A 6,923-nucleotide genomic window follows, 5' to 3' on the forward strand; every position below is an offset into this window, starting at 1 on the left:
AATCTTAACCCTAAACCTAACCCTAATTATAACCCTAGTGCAATGACTCAACCTAGCATTAGTCCTAACACTAATCCTAAACCTGGCCCTAACTGTAACCCTAAAGCTAACAATAACAGTACCACTAACCTTAACCCTAAAATAACCCTAGCCCTAGGTCTAACCTACTCTTAGCCCTAACATTAATCCTAACACTACCCCTAACCCTAAACTCAACACTAGCCGTAACCCTAACCCTAACCCTAACTCTAGCCCTAACCCTAAACCTAAAGCTGGTCCTATCCCTAACCCTAGACCTAGATGTAACCAGAGCACTGACAATAAACAGTAACCCTAATCCTACCCTCAGCCTAAACTGAGTCTTAGCCCTAACACTAATCCCAGCCCTAACCCTAACCCTAACCCTAACACTAGCCTTAATCCTAAACCTTACCTTAACCCAAACCGAGACCTAAACCTAACGCTAACCCAAACACTAGCCTTAAACCTAAGCATAAACATAGCCCTAACCCTAACGCTAGCCCTAACCCTAACCTTAGCCATAACCCTAAACCTAGACTTAACCCCAACCCTTTCACTTGTGCTAACCCTAGTCCTAGCTATAACCGTGCCTGCAGCTGTAACCATAGCCCTGGCCCTAACCCTAGCCCTAGCACAACTACTACATTAACACTCAACTTAAGAGAAATATCTATATGTAATATCTTCTTATCCATTGAAATATTTGATAAGATAAAGAGCACACTGCTTCAATTCACAGAGTTATGGAATCCTGTAAACAACCAATCAGCATTATTTATGTGAGTGAATACGAGTGTTTTCATATGAAAGGCCTTCTAGCTACAAATTACCCTCTTGATATGAAACTCCTTTATTGTTTTTATACAGGCATTTAAGGTGCATATGAGAATGCACTTCTACAAATGTAAAACCCTAGACCTGTCCTAAACCTAGCACTAATGTGAACCCCAGCCTTAAGGCTAAACCTAATAATAGCCCTAATAATAATCCTAACCCTAACCCTAACCTTATCCCAAAAGCTAAACCTCAATCTAGGCGTAAACCTAACCCTACCTCCAACCCTAAGACTGGCCCCAACCCTAACCCTAACCCTAAACCTACCCTTAAACCTAGTACTAACCCTAACAGTAGCCCTGAACCTAACACTAACCCTAAATCTAGCCCTCTCGTTAAGCCAACCCCTAACCCTAAACCTAAAGCTGGCCCTAAACCTAATCCTAGACCTAAACCTAAGCCTAGGCCTAAACTTAAGAGTAAACCTAATCCAAATCCTAGACCTAGAACTAAACCTATAATCTGCCCCAACATTAATCCTAGAACCGGCCCTAACCCTAATTCTAACCCTAACCCTAACCCTAAACCTAACCCTAGCCATATCCATAACACTAAAGCCAACACTGTCCTAAACCTTGCCCTAACCCTAACCCAAGCCCTAGCAATAACACTAACCCTAACGTAGACCTAGGCCTAAACCTAGCCTGGGCCCTAACACTAAGCCTAACCCTAAGCCATTCCCTAAGCAAAACCCTAACACTTGCCCTAACAGTAACCCTACGCTTAACGCTAACTCTCACCCTATCCAAATCCTAACCCTAAAGCTAGTCCTATCAACAGCCCTAGCCCTAAACCAAAGCATAGCCCTAACCCTAATCCTAGCCTTAACACTGACACTAAACCTACCGCAACACTAACCCTAGACATAACCCTAACCCTAGACCTAATCCTATCATTTACCCTAGCCCTAATCCTAGGCCTAGCTTAAACCCTAGCTGTAGCTGTAACCATAGCCCTAGCTCTAACCCTAGCCCTAGCATTAGCCCTACCACTAATCTTAAAACTAAACCTGAGAAAAATATCTATAAGTAATATCTTCTTATACGTTGAAATATTTGATAAGAAAAGAACACACTGCTTCACCTCACACACTTATGAAATCCTGTAAACAACCAATCATCAAGCATAATTCTCTGAGTGAATATAAGTGTTTTCATATGAAATTCCTTCACAGCTAAAATCACCCTCTTGATACAAAATGCCTTTTTGTGTACATAGAAGCTTTAAGGTGTATACGAGAATGAGCTTCTAAAATGTAAAACCCTAGACCTAGTGCCAAACTGAGCGCTAATGCAAACCCTAGCCCTAGGTGTAAACATTGCCTTAGCCCTAACACTAATCCTAACCCTAAAACTGGTCCTGAACCTAATGCTAGCCCTAACCCTAAACCTAGTGTTACCCCTACTACTAGACCTAAACCTAATTTTAACCATAAACCTAACCATACCCCTAAACCTAGGACTAATCCTAACCCTGACCCTAACCCTAACACTGGAAGTAATCCTAACTCTAACCCTAACCGTAACCCTAACACTAGCCCTAAATCTAAACCTAACCCTAACCATGACCCTAACCCGAACCCTAAACCTAACCCTAACTCTACCCCTAACTCTAATCCTAACCCTGACCCTAACCCATACACTGGAAATAATCCTAACCCTAACCCTACTGTAACCCTAATGCTAGCCCTAACCCTATCCTAGCCCTAACTCTAAACTGAACCCTAACAATGACCCTAACGTGAACCCCAAACCTAACCCTAGCCCTAGCCCTAACTCTAAATGTAACCCTAACCCTAACCCTAACCCTAAACCTAACCATAATTCTAACCCTAGCTAGAGCCCTCCACCTAGCCATATTATTAGCTCTTATTCTAAACCTAGACCTAACCTTAACTGTAAAGCTAACCCTCACAGTACCACTAACCCTAACAATAATGCTATCCCTAGCCCTAGGTCTATACCTAGCCTCAGCCCTAACATTATTCTTAACACTAAGGTTAAGCTTAAACCTAACACTAGCCGTAACCCTAACCAGAGCCCTAACCCTAACCCTAGCCCTAACTTTAACATTAAAGCTGGCCTTAACACTAACATTAGCCCTAGCCCTAACCATAGCAGCAATCATAACACTAATCCTAACCCTAGACCTAGGCCTAAACCGAACCTGAGCCTTAAAACTAATGCTAGCCCTAATGCTAGCCCTAATCCTAAAGCAAACCTTAACCCTAACTTAGACTTAAACCTAATGCTACCCCTAACACTAGTGTTAAAGCTAAGCCTAAACATAGCCCTAACTCTAACGCTAGCCCTAATCCTAACCCTAGCCATAACCCTAACCCTAGACTTAACCCTTACCTTTTCCCTTTCTCTAAAACCTAGCTCTACCTATAACTACACGTGCAGCTGTAACCACAGCCCTAGCCCTAACCCTAGCCCTAGCACTACTACTACCTTAACACTAAACCTAAGAGAAATATCTATAAGTAATATCTTCTTATCTTTTGAAATATTTGATAAGATAACACAGTGCTTCAGTTCACAGAGTTATGGAATCCTGTAAACAACCAATCGACCTTAAAAAAAAAAATATGAGTACTTTCATATGAAATGCCTTTTCAGCAAGAAATTACCCTTTTGATATGAAATTCCTTTCCTGTTTTCATAGATGCATATAAGGTGCATATAAGAATGAGCTTCTACAAATCTAAAACTCTAGACTTTGTCTTAAACCCAGCACTAATCTGAAGCCTAGCCCTAGGCCTAAACCTAGCCTTATCCCTGACAGAAGTCCTAACCCTAACCCTAATATTAACCCAAAAGCTAAACCTCACCCTGGGTATAAACCTAACCCTAAACCCAACCCTAACACTGGCCCCAACCCTAACTCTAACACTAAACCTACACCTAAACCTAGCCCTAACTCTAACAGTAGCCCTCACTCTAACACTAGCCCTAACCCTAGCTGTCTCAGTAAGCCTACCCCTAATCTTAAACCTAAAGCTGACCCTAAACCTAATCCTAGACCTAAACCTAAGCCTAGCCCTAAATTTAACAGTAATGATAACCCAAATTCTAGACCTAAGTCTAAACCTATCTTCTGCCCTAACATTAATCCTAGAACTAGCCCTAACCCTAACCCAGCCCTAACACTAGCCCTAACCCTTAGAGTTACCCTTAACGGTAACTCTAACCCTAGCCCTAACCCTAACCCAAGGCCTATCCCTAAACTGAAAGCTAGCCTTATCAACACCCTAGCCCTAAACCTAATGATAGCCCTAACCTTAATCCTAGCCCTAAATCTAACGCTAAAGCTAGCCCCAACCCTAACCCTAGCCCAACCCTAACCCTAACATTTAGCCTAGCCCTAATTCTAGCCCTAGCTTATCCATAGCTGTAGCTGTAACTATAGCTCCAGCTCTAACCCTAGCCCTAGCACTAGCACTATCACTAACCTTAAAACTAAACCTAAGAGAAATGTCTATAGTAATGTCTTCTTATACATTGAAATATTTGATGAAAAGAGCACACTGCTTCAGCTCACACACTTATGAAATCCTGTAAACAACCAATCGTCTAGCATAATTCTCCCAGTGAATATAAGTGTTTTCGTATGAAGCTTGTTTCCCCCAGCTAATAGTCACCCTCTTGATACAAAATGCCTTTCTTGTGTCTGTAGAAGCTTTAAGGGGTATACAAGAATGAGGTTCTACAAATGTAAAACCCTAGACCTAGTGCCAAACCGAGCACTAATGCAAACCCTAGCCTTAGGCATAAACCTCGCCTTAGCCCTAACACTAACCCTAACCCTAAAGGTGGTCCTAAACCTAATGCTAGCCCTAAACCTAAACCTAGAATTACCCCTACCACTAGACCTAACCCTACTGTTAGCCATAAACCTAACCCTATCCCTAATCCTAGCACTAATGACCAAAACCTAACCAAAACCTAACACTGGAAATAATCCTAACTCTATCCCTAACCGTAAACCTAAAGCTAGAGCTAACCCTATCCTGGCCCTAACCCTAACTGTACCCCTAATGCCAGAACTGACTCCAAACCTAAATCTAACCAAGACCCTAACACGAACCCTAAACCTAACCCTAGCCCTAGCCCTAATCCTAATCCTAACCCTGACTTTAACCTTGACACTAGCAGTAATCCTAACCCTAGCCCTAACCCTAACATTAGCCCTAACCCTGTCCTGGCCCTAACTCTAACCGTAACTGTAACTTTAGCCCTAACTCTAAACTGAACCATGACAATGATCCTAACCCTAACCCTAACCGTAACCCTAAACCTAGCCCTAGCCCTAACCCTAAACCTTTCCCTAACCCCTACCCTAGCCCTAAACCTAACCCTAATTCTGACCCTAGCGAAAGGCCTCAACCTAGCCATATTATTAACACTTATCCTAAACCTAGCCCTAAACTTAACCATAAAGCTAACCCTAACAGTACCACTAACCCTAACAATAATGCTAACCCTAGCCCAAGGCCTATACCTAGCCTTAGCCCTAACATTAATCCAAACACTAACCATAAACTTAAACCTAACACTAGCCGTAGCACTAACCCTAGCCCTAAACCTAATGCTAGCCTTAACCTTAACCATAAAGCTGGCCCGAACCCTAACCTTAACCCTAGTCCTAACCATAGCAGTAATCGTAACACCAACCCCAACCCTAGGCCTAGGTCTAAACCTAGACTTTTCCTCTAACACATTCCTAACCCTAAGCCTAACCCTAACCAAACCCTAACACTAGCTCTAACCCTATCCTATCCCTAACTCTAACAGTAACCCTAACCCTAGCCCTGACCCTAAACCTACCCCTAACCCTAACCCTACCCTATCCATAATGCTAAAGCCATCCATGTCATAATTGTAGCCCTACCCTAACCCAACCCCTACAAATAACACTCACCCTAACCCTAGCCCAAGGGCTAAACCTAGCCTTAGCCCTAATACTAATCCTAGCCCTAACCCTAACCCTAACCCTAACATAACACTAGCCCTAATCCTAAAGTTAACATTAACACAAACCTATACCTAAACCTAACGCTAACCCTACCACTAGCCTTAAACCTAAGTCTAAACCCTGAACCTAACTGTAGCCCTAAACCTAATCCTAGCCCTAAACCTAACACTAAAGCTAGCCCCAACCCTAACCCTAACACTAGACCTAACCCTAACATTTACCCTAGCCCTAATCATAGACCTAGCTTAAACCCTAGCTGTAGCTCTAACCATAGCCCTAGCTCTAACCCTAGCCCTAGCACTAGCAGTACCACTAACCTTAAAACTAAACCTTTGAGAAATGTCTATAAGTAATATCTTCTTATACATTGAAATATTTGATAAGAAAAGAACACATTGCTTCAGCTCACACACTTATGAAATCCTGTAAACAACCAATGGTCTAGCATAATTCTCTGAGTGAATATAAGTGTTTTCATATGAAACGCCTTTGTAGCTAAAATCGCCCTCTTGATACGAAATGCCTTTCTTGTCTGCACAGAAGCTTTAAGGCGTATATGAGAATGAGCTCCTACAAATGTAAAACCCGAGACCTAGTGCCAAACCTAGCGCTAACACTAAACGTAGCCCTAGGTATAAACCTCGCCTTAGCCCTAACACTAACCCTAACCCTAAAGCTGGCCATAAACCTAAAGCTAGCCCTAACCCTAAACCTATCCTTACCCCTACCACTAGACCTAACCCTGATGTTAGGCATAACCCTAACCCTATCCCTAACCCTAGGGCTAAACCTAACACTGACAGTAACCCTCACACTAGCAGTATTCCTAACCCTAACCGTAACCCTAACCTTAGCCCTAACCCGATCCTAGGGCTAACTATAACCGTAATCCTAACCCTAGGCCTAAGTCTAATCCTAACCCTAACCTTGACCCTAACCCTCACCCTAAAATTAACCATAACCCTAGCCCTAAACCTGACCCTAAATCTAACTATAACCCTAGCCCTAAACCAACCCTAATGCTAAACCCAACCCTAATTCTAACCCTAGTGCAAATCCTCAAGCTAATAGTCCTAACACTAATCTTAAAC

The sequence above is a fragment of the Propithecus coquereli genome, unplaced genomic scaffold (assembly GCF_000956105.1).
Source record: "Propithecus coquereli isolate 6110/MARCELLA unplaced genomic scaffold, Pcoq_1.0 Scaffold438, whole genome shotgun sequence".
Taxonomy (NCBI): domain Eukaryota; kingdom Metazoa; phylum Chordata; class Mammalia; order Primates; family Indriidae; genus Propithecus; species Propithecus coquereli.